This window comes from Neovison vison, chromosome 5, assembly GCF_020171115.1.
Source record: "Neovison vison isolate M4711 chromosome 5, ASM_NN_V1, whole genome shotgun sequence".
Classification (NCBI taxonomy): domain Eukaryota; kingdom Metazoa; phylum Chordata; class Mammalia; order Carnivora; family Mustelidae; genus Neogale; species Neogale vison.
In genome coordinates, this window is record NC_058095.1 from 517,392 (window position 1) to 536,642 (window position 19,251).

General features: G+C 52.1%; 1 long non-coding RNA gene across 3 annotated transcripts; it reads left to right on the forward strand.

Annotated features, from left to right (window-relative positions):
- Positions 1-11,301: 11,301 nt before the first annotated feature.
- LOC122905857 lies at positions 11,302-18,176 on the forward strand. Of its 3 annotated transcripts, none has more exons than XR_006384486.1 (4): positions 11,302-11,824; positions 12,272-12,344; positions 16,715-17,752; positions 18,088-18,176. It is a non-coding gene; the product is annotated as an uncharacterized LOC122905857 (long non-coding RNA). The 3 variants fall into 3 exon arrangements; XR_006384487.1 differs by lacking the exon at positions 11,302-11,824 and having other exon boundaries at positions 12,183-12,344; positions 16,715-16,797; positions 17,056-17,752; XR_006384485.1 differs by lacking the exon at positions 11,302-11,824 and having other exon boundaries at positions 12,183-12,344.
- Positions 18,177-19,251: the final 1,075 nt, after the last annotated feature.

Genomic DNA, 19,251 nt, shown 5'->3' on the forward strand with positions numbered 1-19,251 from the left:
CAAACCCTAGTTTTCAAATCTGCTGACCTCCTCCGGCGTCGGCGTTCCCGCCTGTGAGCAGGGGGTGGTGAAGAGCGTCGCGTTCGGTGGCACTGTGTACGGTCTGGAGGACAAGCTGTGCCCGGTGTCGCGGTGGCACACGGGACTCCCTCTGGGGCAGGCACCCGGTCCGTGTTGGGGTGACCCCTGGGACACGTCAGCCCCAGCCGTGCGTAGAGGCCCGGAGGGTCCTTCACATTCGTACCATTACTAGGTCCCGTTTCCCCCAGTAGAGTCTCTCTGGTGTGTCAGGAAACTGCAGGGCACCGGGAAGTACATGGTGTGAGAAACCACAGCCGTGAGCCCGTGCGTGGAGAAGGCTGCAGTGCTGGCGGCGGGGGGAGGGGGACAACAGAGAGGTGCCATCTGGAGCCCCTGGAACGTTCTAGCACGCCCTAGGAGAGTCCAGCGTGAGAGCATGGTCCTGGCCCCACCACCCGGGCATGACCTTGTGTCCTTCACGAAATCACCTGCGAGGATCCCCGGTGTAGGCCCTGCGGGTTTTCCCTCGGGACGGTGAAGGCCCCAGGTGTCCCCTGGGACAGGCCCCACGGAGCGAGTCCCGGGCCTGGAAGGCTGAGACGGTCCGACACCATGCACCCACCCAGGCCCGCGCTTGTGACCTTGAGTCACCCCTCTAGGGAGGTGTGGGGAGGAGCAGCGTCCCCAGCACAGGGGCGCTGTCCGGTGAACCTTCTGAAGGCTCCCGTAGAGCAGAGCCCACACTGTTCTCCAAACCGACAACCGTCGATCCGAAGCGCTCTGTAGAGGGAGGGGTTGCTGGAAGCCGGGGCCGCTGAGTCCTGCAGGCCCCGAGCATGGGCATCAGAGGGACACAGACAAGTTCTCCCTCCAGGGTCCCCCACTTGGGGGCTGGGCTGGGCAGCAGGGGTCCGTGTCAACATCCAGTCACTGCCTGGGTGGCGCCGCTCACTAGCTGTCCTGTCCGTGCTCTCGCAGACGGGGGTCTTCCTCCGGCCCTTCGTACCTTTCCTTCCTTCCACGCCACGGAGGCAGCCTCATCACCCTCCAGGTTGGGCTGTCCCGCTAGTCAGGGTGTGTCCTCAGAAGCCCTTGGCCCCGCTCGGCCCGTGGGTGACGGCGGAGTACCAGGAGCCCGCCGCACGCTCTGCCGCTGGGCGCCACGGGCCCCCTGCCTCTCCCGGGGCCACGCAGAGACGGCTTCGTGCGATGGGCCCCTGACCTCCCTTCGTTCTTTCTGTAACAGGCGTCGGAGTGACGACAGCACTTGGGGAACTTGGACCAGAAGTTTGATCCTCGAAGTGGGTCAGAGGATGCTTGTAGTCGAAGTTCACAAAGCCGTAAAGTAGGAAGGAACAGATGGGAGAATTCAGTTGGAGTGGAACTGCCCCGGGCTGCCCCTCGGGAGAAGGCCGCTCCTGCAAAGCCTCTGCCCCTGGGATGCGGCAGCTCGGTTCCAGCAGCCGCTCCTCAGCTAGAGAGCTTGCGGACGGGTCGGGCCACACTTCAGCTGCCCAGAGGTGCTAATCTGTGTTTTTTGCTATGACAGACCTTTAGGAAACAGTAATCCTTGTGCGCATGTTTGCACACTTGTCAAATACATGTGCCACCCTCCCTGCCCAGCACCGGCCGCGCCAGCCTCACCAGGACCGGGCTCCGAGCAGTCACTGTCCTCTTCGGTGGCGAGGACAGGTGGGACGTTGGGAACGCCTCCGTGGCCATGCGCATTTCGCCTGTCGACGGCTTATTCAGGTCTTTCCCTGCTTCTCGGTTGGTGTGTTTCGTCTGTTGCTGGGGGAGGGACGTTTCCCGTCTCTTCTGCTTGGGGTTTGTTTCAGTTTGCGTCTGCCGCGCTGCGTCTGTGTCTTGAGTGTTTGTGTCTCTGCTTCCAGCTCGTGGGTCGAAGAGCAGCACCTCCCGCTGGGCACTGTTCGTGGGCTTTGCACTCCTGCAAGAGGGTCTGGTCTGCGCGTCTCCCACGCACGCGCTCACATCCGGCGGCCCCGATCCTGGCGTGCCTCTAATTGTCCTCGTCTCGCAAGGTTAGCATCTGGGCACTCTTTTTTTTTTTTTTTTTTTAATAAAGATTTTTTATTTATTTACTTGACAGAGATGACAAGCAGGCAGAGAGGCAGGCAGAGATGGGGAAGCAGGCTCCGCGCCGAGCAGAGAGCCCGATGCGGGACTCGATCCCAGGACCCTGAGATCATGACGCGAGATGAAGGCAGAGGCTTAACCCACTGAGCCCCCATTCGCACCCCCCTTTTTTTTTTTTTTTAATTACACCGAGTGAACTGTTAGTTTCAGGGACAGAGGGCAGTGACGCGTCGGCTGCTCACGACGCCCGGTGCTCCTCGCATCCCGAGTCCCCCTCGGCGCCCGTCACCCCGTGCCCCCGGCCCCCAGCCCCGCCCCCCAGCCACCCTCGGTCTGTTTCCCGTGGCTGAGGGTCTCTTAGGGTTTGTCCCCTCTCTGATTTCGTCCTTGGGAAACAGTATCTCTACAGTGTGGTTTTTGAATTTATTATGCATGGGGCTTATTGAATATCTTGAATTGGTCAATTTATGGCTTTCATCAAATTTGTGAAGATCTCAGCCATTGTTTCCTGAAATAATTCTGTTGTCTCCACTTTTGGGAATCAGGTACACATCTGAAACAGCTCTTCTGTTGTCCCACTCACTGGCCTTAGGCCTGTTCATATAGTTTTTAGGTTTTCCTTTTTGTTTTGATAGGGTAATTTTAATCTATCACTGACTATTGCTACTAATGACCTTTCGCTGCCCGTTCTGTGTTAAAGCCTGTAACTGTCTTTTCTGTTTCGTATGTATTTGTTCTAAAGCTAGTTTCTGATTCTTAGCAAACCTTATTTGCTCATTTGAGCATTTTTTTCTTACATCCTTGTCCGTATTGATAGTGACATCCTCTGTGATTCTGTGTTTCTCTTTTATTCAGAGGAGGAGTCCCATTCATACGTCTGTGTTTCCAGCACTTTCTGGTTGTGTCTAGGGATCACAGGTGGTAGCCCGTAGAGACCGTATATTTCTCTGAGAAATACAGATTTTTTTTTCTTGTTTTAAGCATTTAATCCTGCTGAAACCATACTGCCCGCTCAGTGCCCGCGCTGGCAGGGCGGAGGGCAGCGGGGAGCCCCGAGGCACTCACCCGGGTTCACGTCACTGGGCGTGGGGGTGCAGTTTTGTCACGTGGTCTTTCTGCGTCTGTCAAGCGATCACGTTGTTTATCGTCTGTTCTGCTCACGTGAATCCCACTGGTTCCGATGGCTCGGCCAAGCTTGCAGTCCCGAGATCAGCCCCACTTGGCTTGGTCATGGAGTGTCGTTCCTGTTACTCTTCAGTTACTGCTGAATTTGGCTGGATCATACTTGAAGATGTATTCTGTGTACAAGGCTTGCTCGCGTGTAACTTGATTTTTATGACATTAATTTATTGATATATCCGCATTTTGCTATTGTGGATTTCAGGTCATTTTGTGGTTTGGGCATTAATTTTAAAACCATTGCCTTATGCAGCAGCCTCGAAATCCTAAGTGTTCACTGGATTCTAACCCCACGTGCACCCGAGGGGCAGGGGCAACAGTTGGCGAATGGGGGGGCCTTAGAGTCCGCCCAAGAGAAGGCCCCCTGCTGCAGCCCCACCGTGGCGCTCACCGGGCCTGCAGACACCTGCCACGCCACCGTCCCCTGGTCCTCCGGCTGCCGAAGTTCCGGCATCGGGATCTTCCTGGCGGCGAGCTTCCCTCTTCTTGAGGAGATGAATGGCCTCTGACCCTCTCAGGGGCAGGCGGAGGTAATGACAGTCCAGTGTTTGGCAGGATGCCACAGAGCGTGGTGTCCCTGACCTTCAAAGCAGACTGGTGACTCCAGAAGATCATGGTATTTTCTTCCGGCTCAAACACAAGGGGGGCTGGCGTGTCTGGCTGTCCGCTTTGGTGCTGACCGTGCCCTGTCCCTTCAGCCGCACTGGGTACGTCCCTAAGGAGGCTCCATGACCAAGCCACAACACTCCATGACCAAGCCGGACAGGAGCTGGTTACCACCCGGAGGTTGGTCTCGGGACCCCGGGAGGGTCTCGGTCGCCGCGCCCTGCAAGCAGGAGGGAGAGCCGCCAAGTAGACTAAGTCACTTGTTTGGATACAAGAATGGGTAAGGTTTCTGGTCTCAAGATGGAGACCAAAAAGGAGTTACTTGTCTAAGAATAGAATTGTCTGCTCTGACGCGTGTTAAATTCACTGTTTCTGGAGCCCCCGGAGGGCTCAGCTTGTGAAGCACCTGCCTTCGGCTCAGGTCATGATCTCGGGTTCTGGGATCCAGCCCCGCCCTGGGCTCCCTGCCTGCTGGAGTCTGCCGCACGCCCTGCTTGTGCCCTCGCTCTCTCCCTGTCAATGAAGAAACAAGATCTTCAGAGAAAATCACTGTTTCCTGTCTCACTGTGCTCTCTTTTGAAGGCGTGTAACCCAGAGGACAGTCCTCAAGGACTCGGGCACCTGGAGGCTGAGGTCTGCCGGCAGCCCAGAGAGACCTTCGCCGCACCCCCAGATGGCCGACACCATGATTCGGGGGGCCATCGGGCAGCCCCCCAGTGTGCTCTGGGGCGTGGGCTGAGGTGAGGAAAGCTCCAGCGAAATTGCCGTGCCGGCACCGCGGATGGAGGTTCCTCTGGGACCGCAGCCATGGCTGTGAGGGAACGGAGACGCGGAGGTCCCCTGAAGGCCTCTCTCCGCGCTGATGTCAGCTGGGTGTGTCTCGGTCCCACAGCCCCGGCCACTGGTGCCTGGTGCGTGGGGGCCACGCCTGGCAGAGGAGGTAAAGGGAGGAGGCTCCCCCGGGCACGTGTCCGTGCCGGCAGCCGGAGGCTGGGGCGTGGGCCGCTCCGTCTGTCTCCAGAGTCTCCAGGGGCCCTGGATGGGGCACTGCCCTCCACAGAGGAAGCCAGAGCAGCAGTGCCCGCTGGGACGGGTCCCCACCGGCCTCTAGGTCAGTATGGACATCGCATTGTACCCCACCTTCTCCAGGTGAAACTGTAGTTTTGTTAATTTTGGTGAACTAGGTAAAATACACATCAGATGGGCCACTTTGACCGTTTTGAGGAGCACTTTATGGCCTTGGGCACATTCAGTCCGTCACCTCCACCTCCTGCGTCCTTCTCTCCCCAGCACAGAGGCCTCGTGCCCGAGAGCCGTCCTCACCGCCCCTTCCCCAGCCCCGTGGACTCGCCCGTTGTGGGCATTTCCGAGAAAGGGAATCACCACGTGGGACCTTGGTGCCGTGGCTTTCTCTCCGCGGAGGGTTTCCAAGTTCATGCAGCACGTAAATGCTCGGTTTTGACTGCAGGGCCTCCAGGGGAAGGAGAGGCAGCGGGAAGAAGCCCGGCTGGATGCCCGCATCGGGGAGTGACTGGCCGCGCTGCCCCTGCCTCCAGCCGGCCCCTCACAGGGCGGCCGTCGGTCCGGTCACGCCGCGGCCACTGCACGTTCGGGGGCGCACCGCGCTGTGAGTCGGGACAGACGCCTCCCCGCAGTCGGGGTGGCACGGCCCCTCCTCCCGCCCGTGCCTCCCAGCGCCCCCCACGGCCGGGCACCCCCGTGCGGCCTGTCTGGACTCCGGGCTTCAGACACGGTACAGGATGGGAACCCCTCGGGGCTGCCGCGACAGATGGCCACGACGAGGGGGACTTCGGAGTGATTCTTGTACAGGTTTGGGGTCTGGACGTCTGGACTGGTGTCAGCAGGGCCGAAAGTTGTTGGCGGGAGGGTTGGGGCCGCTGTGGTCACTCGGCTGTGTCCCCTGCACGCTGGCTGCCCTCCTCTCACAGGGGCCCGTGTCCCGGGGCAGAGCCCCTGCCTGCAAGGGGGGCCGCGGTCACAGGTCGGGGAGGGCAGGGCTTCGGCGCGTCCGGGGGGGACACGGCGCGCAGCCCTCCGAGGCGGCTGTGCCGTGTGTCCCGACGTCCATTCCTGTGCCCCGAGAGTGTCGGTGGCTCGTGCCGCCTCCCCTGCCCCGGTCAGGGACCTCTGTCTCCAGACAGCCAGGGACGCGGCTGTGCAGGCTCGGGCAGAGGTTCTTGGGGAGCACAGCCCTTGTTTCTTCAGGCCGGTCATCGGGTGGGGGCGGTGGGGTCTCGAGGGCGCACCCCACAGACTGTCGCTGTTCCGGGGCACGGTGCCGCTCTGCGGGCCCAGGCGGGGAGCTTTCTGCTGCCACATTTGATGGGACGCGCTAGTGCCGTAACCTGGGCCTCACGTCGTCCCTGACCGAGGAGGAACCCCCACCACCAGGTGGACAGGTCTGCGGCCACCAACGGTCTGTCTCTGCTTTCAGGGTCGCTTCACCCCCCCCGCTGCCCCTCAGGGACCCGAGCTCGCTGCCATCCCTGCCCACCCCCAGGGCCCCGGACTGAGCGAGCAGTGGGGCTTCTCCGGCCGTCGGAGCCCCCGAAGGGGCCGTGAGCGCCGCTGCACTCGCCTCCGTGCCCGCGAGTCTCGCCCTTCCTGGCTGCGGCCCCGACTCCGGCCCCGGGTCCCGGGGTCATGCTGCGCCTGCCCGAGGAGCTGCCAGACTTTTCCACGGCAGCGGCTCCGCCTCGCGGCCCTGCCTGCGGGCCCTGGGGGTCCCCGTTCTGCACAGACTCGCGGACGCTTGGGGCTTTCCGTTTCCTTCCTGAAAGCCGCCTGCGGCCTGGACCGGGTCGCGGTCTCTCAACAAGCGGCCGTGCTGTGCCCTCGAAGAAACGTCTGAACTAGGCCTTCGTGTAGTTCTCTTCATTGTGGTAAAACATACATGACAAAATTAGCCATTTTAACCATTTTTGTGTACCGCTCAGGGACCAGTACGCTCACAAGTCAGTGCCACGCGTCTCCAGAGCTGCTCGCGGTCACAAATCGGAACTGTGCCCATGAGGCAGAGAGTCCCCGTTTCTCCCCCCAAGCCCCTGGGAGCCGCCGCCCCTTGTCCGGGGGTCCGCCGCCCCGGGGCCTCCGTGAGGAGAGCCACACTGTGTGTCTCCTTCCGTGTCCACTTGCTCAGTGCGTCCCCAAGGCCAGTCCCTGTCGGAGCAGGTGGCAGGACTGCGCTCCTGCATTTGTAAATTGGGTTGACTTTTTGTGGTGTTTTAAGAGTGCTTAGGTGATGTGCCGGATTCCAGAGCTTTCCTGGATACACGATCTGTAAATGTGTTCTCGCTCCGTCGGCTTTTCACATCCTCGATCGTATTCTTTGGTGTATAAAAGCTTTATTTTTTAAAGAAGCATAATTGATTTTTTCTTTTGTTGCTTGTACTTCAGGTGTCAAACCCAAGAATCTGTTGCCAAATCTGAGGTCACGAGTGTTTATCCCTATATTTTCTTTTCTAATAGTTCTGTAGTCTTAGCTCTGTTAGGCCACTGATCCATTTTGAATTAACTTTTGTTTATGAAATGGGGTAAGTTCCAGCCTTACTCTTTTGCATGTGGTTATTTATTTGGGTGTTTATTTTGTTTTTTAAGATTGATTTATTGATTTGAGAGAGAGCCAGAGAGAGAGAGCACAAGCAGGGGGAGCAGAGACTCCCTGAGCAGGGAGCCCAGAGCAGGGCTCGATCCCAGGACCCGGGGTCATGCGCTGAGCTGAAGGCAGTCGCTTCACCGACCGAGCCCCCCAGGCGCCCCTGATTATTCATTTGTTGAAGATGCCATTCTCTTTTCCTGAATGTTCTTGGGGCCCTGGTGGAAAATCCATTGGCGGTCGTTGTGTGGGTTGATTTCTGGACTCTGTTCTCTTCTCCCCTTGTGTCTGCTGTTACGCCAAAACCACACTGCTTTGCCTCCTGTAGCTTTGTAGGAAGTTTTGAAATTAGGAAGTATCTGCACGCCAGCTTTTTTCTTGTTCTTTTTCAACATCGTTGTAGGTACTTAGGCCCCTTATATCCTTACAAATTTGAGGATGATTTTTCTATTTCTGCACAAGGCCATGGGGCTTACAGTAGGGGCTGTACTGAAGCCGCACCTCGCTTCCCGGGGTATTGCCGTCGCAGCGATAGGGTTCTTCCCCAGGAACACAGGAGAAATACCCATTTATTCAGGGTTTTGTCATTTCTTTCAGCAGTGCTTTGTTCATAGTTTTGAATTACAAATCTTCTACCGTCATGGTTAAATTTACTCTGAAGGGTTCTATTCTTTCAATGCTTTGGTAAATGGACTTGTTCTTTTTTTTTTTTTTTTTAAATATTTTATTTATTTATTTGACAGAGACAGATCACAAGTAGGCGGAAAGGCAGGTGGAGAGAGAGAGAGGAGGAAGCAGGCTCCCTGCTGAGCAGAGAGCCCGATGCGGGACTCGATCCCAGGACCCTGAGATCATGACCTGAACCGAAGGCAGCGGCTTAACCCACTGAGCCACCCAGGTGCCCGGACTTGTTCTTTTTTAATTTTCTTTTGGGTTGTTCGTTGCTGTTGCCTAGAAATACAGCTGATCTTTGTGTCTTGGCCTTGGACACTGCACCCTTGCCGAATGCTTTGCTGTAGCAGTTGCTGTGTGTGAGCCTGTGGGACCTTCCATCTGTAGAATCGTGTCATCTGCAGAGATGGTGTCGCTTTTTCCTTTCCCACCTACGTGCCTTCTCTCTCTCTGGCCTGGTTGCTGTGGCGAGGCCGTCCAGAGCGCTGGCAAACCGCTGTGCTGAGGGCAGGGGTCTTGTCTCTCTCTTGATCTTGTAGGAAGAACTTGCAGTCTGGTACCATTCAGTGTGAGATAGACTGTACACCTCTGCGCTTTTCCTGCTTGAATTTCGTTGAGTTTCTTGGCCATTGTACATCAGACTTGGGGAGCTTTCAACCTCGATTTCTTATATTTTCCTGCTCCTTTCTCTCTCTCTTCCTCTGGGATTCTGACAGTAGGTACAGCTGTGCGCCGAATGGTGTCCCACAGGTCCAGCCCTTCCTTCCTTCCTTCAACCCCTCCTTTTCTCTTCTCTTCCCTCCCTCCCTTCTTTGTCTGTCTGTCTTCTCCCCGCCTCCCCCAATTAGATTATGTTGCTGTAATTACCCTGTCTTTGAGTTCATGATTTTTCGTGCCGCCTGCCCAAATCTGCTTTGGGACGCCTGACGTCAAGGTCTTATTTCAGATGTCCTCTTCCACTCCAGAATTTCTGCTTGGTTCCTTTTTATAATTTCTCTTTTTTGGTTCCCTTACTTGTTTATACACTGTTCTGGTTTCTTCTAATTCTTTGTCCATGGTTTCCATCAGCTCTTTAAGCATATTTAAGACAATTAATTTAAAGTCTTTTGTCTAGGGGTGCCTGGGTCGCTCAGTTGGTTGTGCGTCTGCTTCGGCTCGGGCCATGATCACAGGGTCCTGGGATCGAGCCCCGCCTCAGTCTCCTTGCTCAGCGGGGAGCCTGCTTCTCCCTGTCCCTCTGCTGCTGCTCCCCCTGCTTGTGAGCTCTCTCACTTTCTCTGTCAAATAAATAAAATCTTTAAAAAATATAGTCTTTTGTCTAGTCTAAAGTCTAGTTTCTGGCCTTCGTTGCAGATGGTCTATCAATTTTTTCCCACAGTTTACTGTTCCTTTCTGTGCTGTGTAATTTTTTTGTTGGCAGCTGCATGTGTGAATACCGCCGCACGGGAACCCTGGAAATCAGACTCTCTCTGCTCCCCAGGGGACTGCTGTTGCTTCATGAAGGCTCTAGTCATCTGTTCGCTTGATAACTGTTCCAGCTGCCTTTGCAAAGACTGTATTTCTCGTCTTGTGTGGTCTCTGAAGTCTGTTCCTTTAGCTTGTTGTTCAGCTGATGTTTTTGCCAGAGATTTCCTTAAATTCACGAGAGAGTGAATGAGGGGTATGGGGAGGTGGGTAGAGGGAGAGGGGGAGAGAGAATCTTAAGCAGGTACCACGATCATTGCAGAACCTGACTCAGGATTCGATCTCATGACCCTGAGTGACCTGAGCTGAAATCAAGAGTCAGGTACTTCACTGACTGAGCCAGCCAGGCTCCTCTTTTTGATTGTTTTTTAAGCCATCTGTAGACCGAGCGTGGGGCTTGAACTCACAAGCCTGAGATAAAGAGTTGCGCGTCCTACTGATGGAGCCAGGAGGGCACCCCCAGGCTTGCTGTATCGAAATGTATCTAAACGTCATACAGACTTCTCTTCTTTTGCTTCATTTCCCTTATGTTGTCTTGGCGAACTGGCCCCTGTATCACTACTCAACACCCTCCTTAATCTGTGCTGACTTTCCCGGTTTCAGGTCAGCTCTGACTGGAAAGAACGTACCTACTCTTAATTCTTTTGATCAGTATTAGCATAATATCTTTTTCTCCAACTATTTCTTCTAATCTGTGTGTGTCTTTTTATTTAAGGCGGGTTTCTTACAGACAACATGCACTAGGGTCTTGGTTTTTGATTCACTTTGACAGTCTTTTACTTTACATTTAAACCGGTGATGTTCAAAGTGATGACTGCCACAGCCGGATTAGCGTCCGCTTCTCTTGTTACCGTTTTCTCTGTGTTGCCCTCCTTTGAAAATGATATGCCTGGGTACAGGGGCTTGGGGGCATTTTTCCTGCGTGTTCCCTGAGCTTCTGGACCTGTGGTTTCATGTCTCACATTAATTTGGGGGAAATTCTCCATCATCATCGTTTCAAGTATTTCCTCTGTTCCTTTGAAGAGCCCAGAATTCCTTCTCGTGCTGCCGCGACGAGCACACACACACGTCATGTGATCCTCCAGCAGCCCGTGGATAGTCTCAGCTTTTGGTTTGATTTCAGTCTTTGTTCTCTTTTCAGTTTTGGAAGTTTCTGCTGATAATTCCCGAAGTGCAGCTGTGTCGTCTGCTGACGCGCCCATCCGAGACACTGGTGTTGCATTTCCGATCCGCACCCGTTCTCTTGAGTTCTTTGTCGGGTTCCCGTCCGTCTGTCCGCACGATGCCCATCACGCTTGCTGCAGTCTCCTCTGCATCAGAGCCCCTGGCGTGGTCATAACCTCAGCTGCTTTATGTCCCCTGCCCTGGTGGCGCGGAGGCAGCTCTCCCCAAACGGTTTTCCCTTTAAGTTAAGGCTTGTCATTTTTCTTGGCAGCTGGAGCTGCTGCCCCGTGGAAGGAGCTGCTGTGAGGCCTTTAGGGAGGCAGCTGTGGGGAGGGTGGTCTGTCCCGGCGGTCAGGCATGGTCTCCAGGGAGCCTTGAGCCTGCTGCTCTGTGCTTCTCGGCTTTCACCCTGCTCAGGTGGGGCGGAAAGCTGGGTAGGGGGCGGGGGGCTGGACTTGGGTGTTCCCCTTCCCCGGGGCAGTCGGGCCGCTAACCCTCTAGCAGCTTAGGCGCCATTAACCCATTAACGGGTTTTCCCTTAGGGCCTCTTCTGAAGCTGCTTCCGTGGATCTCAGGATAGTTTTCCTCTGTCCCCGCTTCTTCAGTATTTCCCGAGCGGCTGGTTGAGCTTCTGCCGGTGAGGCTGTCCCTCCCGCCCGCACACAGCCTCCCACAGCTCGTCAGTGCCCCCGCCCCTGCGAGGTTCGCCTAGCGCAGCACCGGCCCCCTCCGCCAACCTCTGCAAGGGTCCATGCTCGGGTCAGCCGCCGCTCCCTGCCTCGGCCACTGGCTCTCTGGTCTTTGGGAAGAATTTGGCCCCCAGGGCCTCCTGACTCCTGTGGATCCAAGAAAGGCTCTTGCTTTTTCGGTGTTCAGCTGTTTACTTGCCAGGACAGAGTGGCAGCTTCCAAGCTCCTGACGCGTGGGAAGTAAAACCGAAGTCCTTGCTTCATTTTGAGGCTCTTGTTTGGTGCTTAAACCCTCAGGGATGTTAAATGTGTCTTGGTGAGTGAACCCTCTATCATTATGTAATGTTCTTGTTTATACCTGGTACTTTTCCTTATTCTGAGGTCTGACTTGTTTGACATTAACAGCTACTCCAACGTTTTTTTGATGTGTTTGCAGAATACAGCTTTCCCATCCTTTTACTTTTAACCTATTCATATCATTTAGAGTGAGTTGGCCTTATTTTTGATCCAGCCTCTCTCTTTTTTATTTAAAAAAATTTACTGGGCACCTGGGTGGCTCAGTTGGTTAAGCCACTGCCTTCGGCTCAGGTCATGTTCCCGGATTCCTGGGATCGAGCCCCACATTGGGCTCCCAGATCTGGGAAGTCTGCTTCTCCCTCTGACCTTCTCCTCTCTCTGCTCTCTCTCACTCTCCCTCAAATAAAATGTTTAAAAAAATTAAATTGTCATTGAAGTAGAGTGGACACGCTGTTTTCTGTTGCAGGTGCACAACACAGCGACTCCAGTTCTGTCCCTCACACTCCCGCCTCGTGTTGCCATCGGTCACTGCGGTTACGGTATTACTGACTGTGTTCCCTATGCTCTGCTTTTCAGCTTCTCGACTTAGTTTATAACTGGAAGTCTGTACCTCTTAATCCCCTTCACCTGTTTCACCCATTCCCTGCCCCCTCCGGCAGCCACCAGTTTGTTCTCTGGATTTCTGGGTCTCCTCGTTGTTCATTTGTTTTCTTTTTTAGATGCCATATGTGAGTGAAATCGTACGGTATTTATCTCTCTCTTACTCATTTGTAAGTATGTACAAATTTGTAAGTAAGTAAGTATGTAATACCCTCTAGGGCCATCCATGTTGTTGCAGATGGTGAGATCTCATCCTTTTTTTCTGGCTGAATAGTATTCCAGTATAGATAATACACATCTTGTGGACCTGGTCATCCGTGGGTGGGCACTTGGGCTGCTGCCACAGCTTGGCTGCTGTAACCATCCTGCAGTAAACATAAGGGCACATACAGCTTTTCAAATTACTATCTTTGTTTTCTGTGGGTAAATGACCAGTAGTGGAATTACTGCATCATAGGGTAATTTCTCTATTTTTTAACTTTTTGAAGACCATCCATACTGTTTCCCAACTTTACATTCCCACCAACAGTGCCGGGAAGTTCGCTTTTCTCCAGATCCTCACCAACACTCGTGACTCCTTGTGTTTTTGGTAACGGCCATCCTGACAGGTGCAAGGTGATCTCTCATTGTAGTTTTGGTTCGCGTTACCCTCACGATTGTTGATGAGCATCTTACTGGTGAAGGATAGGAGAAATGCAGGCCTGGACAAGAGGCCCCAGCCACCCTATAGAGAAAACCACTGTTAAAAGGACTTTACATCACCCTGGAAGGAGCCCTCCACTTTTTTCCCCCTTTCCCACTTGAATGGACAAAAACCTGACTGGGTGACAGGCATGGGAGGGTTAATCAGATAAAAAACAGCCCTGTCGACAACCTAAAAAAAAACCCTTAGACTTAGAAACTCCAGTGGCAACCCTCTCGGGTGGCCTCCCTCTTTGGGAGCTTTGTACCGTTACTCAGTGAACTTTGCTGCCTCCACTCTTCATCTGGTCCACCTGTCCATTCTTTGAAGCAGTGGGACCAAGAGCCACGTGCACTGAAGGAGAAGCCACCGGTAATATTTTCATGTGTCTGTTGGTCATCTGTGTCTTCTTGGGAGAAATGTCTGTTCAGGTCCCCCGCCCACATTTTAATCATATTTTGGGGGGGGTAGGTTGTATAAGTTCTTTCTTTCTTTTGGACGCTAACTCGTTATCAGACATATCGTTTGCAAATGACCTCTCTCGTTCAGTAGGTTGCCTTTTTGTTTGTTGATGGTTAACTTTGCTTTCCAGACTTCTGTTTTGGTGTAGTCCCCAAAGTTTATTTGTGTTTTTCTTGCCTGAAGAGACATGTTCGTAAATACGTTGCTGTGACTGATGTCCAAGGAGTTACAGCCTGTTTTCTTCTAGGAGTTTTATGGTTTCAGATTTCACATTTAGGTCCTAAATCCATTTTGAGTTTATTTTTTATGTGTAGAACAAGAAGGTGGTTCAGTTTTCCCAAAATCATTTGTCGTCTTTTCCCCATTGTATATTTTTGCCCCCTTTAACTGGGTTTATTGCTGGGCTCTCTTCTGTTCCATTGTAATAAAACCGTACTGTTTTATTACAGCTTTCTAGACGATCTGGAAATCTGCCATTTTGATACCTCCAGCTTTGTTGTTCTTTCTCAAGACTGCTTTGGCTCTTTGTGGTCTTTTGTGGTACAGTACAAATTTTAGGACTTTGTTCTAGTTCTGCGAAAAATGCTATCTGTATTTTGCTAGGGATTGCACTAAATCTATAGATTGTTTTGGGCAGAGTATAGACATTTAACAATATTGGTTCTTCCAACCCGTGAGCATGAAATATCTTTCCATTTATTTGTGTCATTTCACTTTCCTTCATCACTATTTTAGTGTTCAGAGTACAGGTCTTTCACCTCCTTGGTTAAATTTAATATTCCTAGGTTTTTTATTCTTTTTTTTTTTTTTTTAAGATTTTTATTTATTTAAGAGAACAAACACAAGCAGGGGGAGCGGCAGGGAGAGGGAGAAGCAGCCTCCCTGCCAAGTGGGGAGTCCTACGTGGGTCTTGATCGCAGGACCCTGAGATCATGACTGAGCTGAAGTCAGACACTTAGCCAAGTTAGCCATGCAGGCTTCCTGGTATTTTATTCTTTTTGATGCATTTGAAAGTGCTACTTTTAAAAATTTCTGACAATCTCTTTTAATTGGCATGTTTAGGCTGTTTCTATTTAATGTAATTATTGATGATTCTGCCCTATTTTTTGCTTAGTTCGTGTTTTTCTTCCCTTTGGTTTTATGGTCCCTGCCTCCTTTTGTATTATTTGAAACATTTTTTACATTCCATTTACCTTTTAGCTTTTTGTTCAGTATTATTAGTGGTTGCACTAATGATCACAATATTCTAAGTAGTTTTTCAGTCTACTTAAGAATTAGTGTTTCACCACTTCAAGTGAAATGTGGAGACACTTGAAACCTTTGCCCTCCTCCTTTATATTATCATTTTCGTCAATATAACATTTGCATACGCTGAAAACCCTGAAAGACAGTAATTGTTATATTGCAAAGTCAGACATCTTTTAAAGAACTTGAGAGGAAACATTAGTGTATTTGCCCAGATCTTTCCATTTCTGCTGAGTTTTCTTCATTCCTCAAGTTCCAAGTTTCTCTCTGCCATTTACTTTTTGCCTGAAGAACGTCCTTTAACATTGCCTTCTGAGAGGTCCCATGGTTCAGGACTCTTAGTTGTCCTTCGTCTAGGAATATCATTTCATCTGTATTCTGGCATTTTCTGTGGACATAGTATTCTAGATGGATGGTTACTTTCAGCCTTAAAAACTCTCCAGTCATATGGCCTCTTTGGTTTCTGATGAGAAATCTGTAGTTATTCACATTGTTGTTACTCTGTGTATAAGGAGTCACTTTTCTTTGGTGGCTTTCAAGATTAAAAAGCTTCAGTTTCATTGGTCCTTGGTGTTTTGACATAGTTTTGAGTTTAACTTTTTGGGGTTTACCGAGCCTTGTGAATCTGTACATTTGTCTTTTGTCAGATTTGAAGTATTTCCAACCATTTTGGGAAAGAAGTTTTTTTTTACACCAATGTCTTTCTCCTTTTGCTGGGAATCCAATAAACACATACATGAAGTCTTACAGTCCCACAAGTCCCCGAGGCTCCGTTTGTTTCTGTTTCCAAATGTTTTTGTTTACCCATTGTATTTTTCACTTTAAACTTTTGGTTTATTTCAAGAGCATTTGCTCTTCTTTCATGGAGTATGGTTATAATAAAACATATTTATATAAAAGTTCTAATTATATTCTTCTGAGTATTCCAACACATTTAAGTTGACATGTGTTAACTTTCTTTTCCTTTTAAAGACGTTCTTGGCTCTTCGAATGGTGAGTAACTGTGGATTGTATTCTGGACATCTTTAGTATCATGAGACACTGAGTCTTATTAAAATCCTTTAGAGAATGTTGTTGGAATCAGGCAAATAATCTATGTTCAGACTGAATGTGCTGATCTGCCCCGGGTGGGCTGTGGTTCTGACATCCGTTGTTTACCAAGCCCACGCAGTGCTCTTTGGGTCTATGCCTGTGGCACCACCAGGGACCAATCTCTACAGTCATTCACTTTGTAGAGTCTCTACTTCCTCAAGTCAGTTCCAGACACATGCAGCTCAGGGTGAACCCAGGTATCATACGGGCCTTGCGGGATTTTCCCATATTTCCATTTTCCAGATACTGCTTGCTTTTCCCGGTCCTTTGGCTGAAAAAGTTCAGGTTCCGCCTCCCTGTGGTGCTGCACACTATGACTAGGTCCAGCTTGGGGCCAAAGCTGAGGCCCCAAGGAAGGAAAAACATCACAGGGATTCTTCCCTCCACACACACCCTCTTTGGAATGTACAGGTGTCCCCTTTTCCGGTCCCTGTTGTCTGAGTACTGTGTGTCCAGAGCCGGTCCCTGCATGCAGGTGTGCAGCTTCATGACCTCCAAGTCCACGGGCCCTTCCCGTGCTCTGCCGAGTGGAGAAGGGGTGTCCCTCAGTACTGTGTCGTCTGGTTCTAATGTGCAGTTCCGGTGTTCAGGCTCTCCAGGAGATACAAGAGGGGAAAATATGGGGATATCATCAGTATAGTGGTTGTTCCTGGAGTTTTACTCTCCCAGCCCCAGTTTGCCTGCTGCTGTTTTTCAGAGAACTGGGATAACCGCTTTATTATTTAAGGGTTGTTAGTTGCAACCCCTGAGAAGACATAGGGCAGACCGTGCCTACACTGTGGGGAGCTCTGAAGGGCATTTCCAAACGCCGGCAGTTTGTGCCCACAGGCTTACCCGTGTCCTCAGAGCTCCCGAGGCCCTGGTTAACATCCGGTGTTGCTGTGGACATAAACGTGGAGGGAGCAGTGGTGGTAAGTGTGTGCGGCGCAGCATGTCACAGAAGCCTGCGGGTGCTGGCTGGCAGCCTACGGGGTCACGGTGCCCCATGGTCCTTACACCTCCGTCTGTGCGCGGACGCATCACAGGGCGACTGCGGGTGGGTTCACAGCACGCCCTGAGGTCTACCCTGCAGATGAAACGTGGCCCTGACTGGGGGGCTCCCTCGAACGGGCAGTGCTTTTCCTACGAGGGAAGACCTCCCGTTAGCGAAATGTTTCCTTTCTCTGAAGGCTCTTCCTTCAACATCTTCTTCCTGGACAAAGGTCTCGGGTAGCCGTCCCCTCTCTTTGGACATAGTTCAGTCTCAAGGTGAACCTAATGAATGACCAGAGGAACACTGCCTGAGAGAAGCGGGGCTAAGGCTGGACACTCTCCAGCACCGGTGAACACAGCGCGGGCAGATCTCAAACAGCCCACCATGCTGCTTGCTTGTGCGAGAGAAAGCGTCTCAGTACGGGAACGAAGCCCCCCTCACCCCGCCGAGCTGTCCTTGAGCCCTGAGGTGCCGCTTCTCGGAGCTCCCACGGAGCCTTGTGCCATCCTTCTTGGCCGCTCCTCCTTCCCCCACTGCCCAGAGCCCACAAGCTCCAGGACACCAGCAGCCCAGGGCACGGGCATTCTGGTGGCTGGACGGTCATCGTGTTAGAACATGGAGCTCACAGAGCCACGTGCCTCTTTAGGGGAGACTCATCCCGTGGCAGGATAAATCTCTGCGGTTGGCAGTGATCCTGATTCTTAGATCGAAGGCCGAGACTGTAGAAGAAATGACGGCAACAGCCGCAGCCTCAAGTAGGTTGCACAACCGCAGTGTCACAGAGGAGAATCCGTGACTCCGTGACCATTGCCTGCAACGCCCGGTGCCTCTTCCTCGGGGAAACACTGAACACCCCTTCCTGGTGGCAGAGCAGACACCCAAGCAGCTCCTTGGTAATTGGTTCCAGTGCTCTGGGCCTTTGGCATGCTGAAGGCACCAAAAAAAAAAAAAAAAAAGAAAAAGAAATGAAAAAGCTTGCCTCAGTTTATCAAAATGACAATGATACTCTATTAAAATTAGTAAAAATATTTTATTGAATTCCAGGAACTTGGTAATTTTAAAATGTCAAATCTTTGCACACAAATTACCACTACACTTTCTAAGGTTGTGGAGGTCAGGACTGGAAGATTGTCACTTATCGCCTTGTGTCACACAGCACAGAGGTCCCGAGTCCTGGCCCTGCCCTGCCCCTTCTGACCAGGACTCAGGGTCTGTGCTGCTGTTCTAGGGACAACGGCCAAGGGGTGGTGTCTTCAAGGAGCTCAGCTGTTCACGTGGAGACGGACGCCGCCAGACTGAAGGTGGATCCAAAATCACGCCCAGACTCCTCAGAACACGCCTGTCACGTGGCTCACACGTGAGTTTTTTCGTGGTTTTGTTTGGTTCAGGGCAAAGCTGTTGAAGTTCCTAGTCCCTCGGGGGCTCAGAAGTTTGGCAAAGATCAAAGCAGAAACCTCTTGAAGTAACATGTTCAGGAGCAGCCAGCGATCTGTGGAAGGGCCCCAGGCAGCAAGCAGGGTGGCAGGGACACGGACTCAGTGACCCGGGCTGTTGTGAGGGTGCTCGGAAAGTCAGAGCTAAACGGAACAGTTTTTAAGAGCTCTGGGCTGCAGCTCTGTTAATCCATGGTTTTTCCTGCCCTGTCCTTGATATTCTTCCATTTCCACGTGCCAGTCCATGAGCCAACTGGACGAGGCCACTGGAGCAAAAAGGCCCCCAAGCCCTCTGGAAAAGGCACACGCCAGCTACTTTACACCAACAGACTAGCCGCCTCTTTATCAAAATTTGAGAACTGGGAGCCTTTTTTTTTTAAACTTAAAATTCCAGCCTCCAGATCCACACAGTGTCTTGTGTTTTAGGCTCGGAAATGACCAACTGAAGGACTGGGCTTCCTTAGGGAGCATCTGCCCGTCTTTCTGGATGGTGACAGGGACACGGCTGTGCAGACACATCTCCAGGAGGACATACGATGCGTTTGCCCAATCCAGAGTTCCTGCTGGGGTCAGTCCTGACCACTCACCTGCCCAGAGCTCAGGCAGGGCCTACAGAAGCCACAACTGGCAGGTCCGGACCACTCAGTGGAGCGACCTGACCGTCCACAAGACACAACTGCAACCCGAGTTATTTTGCAAACTGCAAACCTCCTGAGTAAAAAGACAAAAATATACATCCCAAGGTGTCTAAAGTGCCCGGAAGTTGCAGACCACTGCCCTGAGGTGCTCCGAGCCGCCAGGAGGGGCTGCAGCTCAGATCTGGCTACTGTCACACACGGCATCATTCACATGATGGTTTCATTTTTATTTTCTAAATGGCTGAGTTAGAAATCCAGCTAGTGTGCAGTAATTTCATAATTTTTAATACGCATCATCTGCAGTAACATTGTGACAGCTCC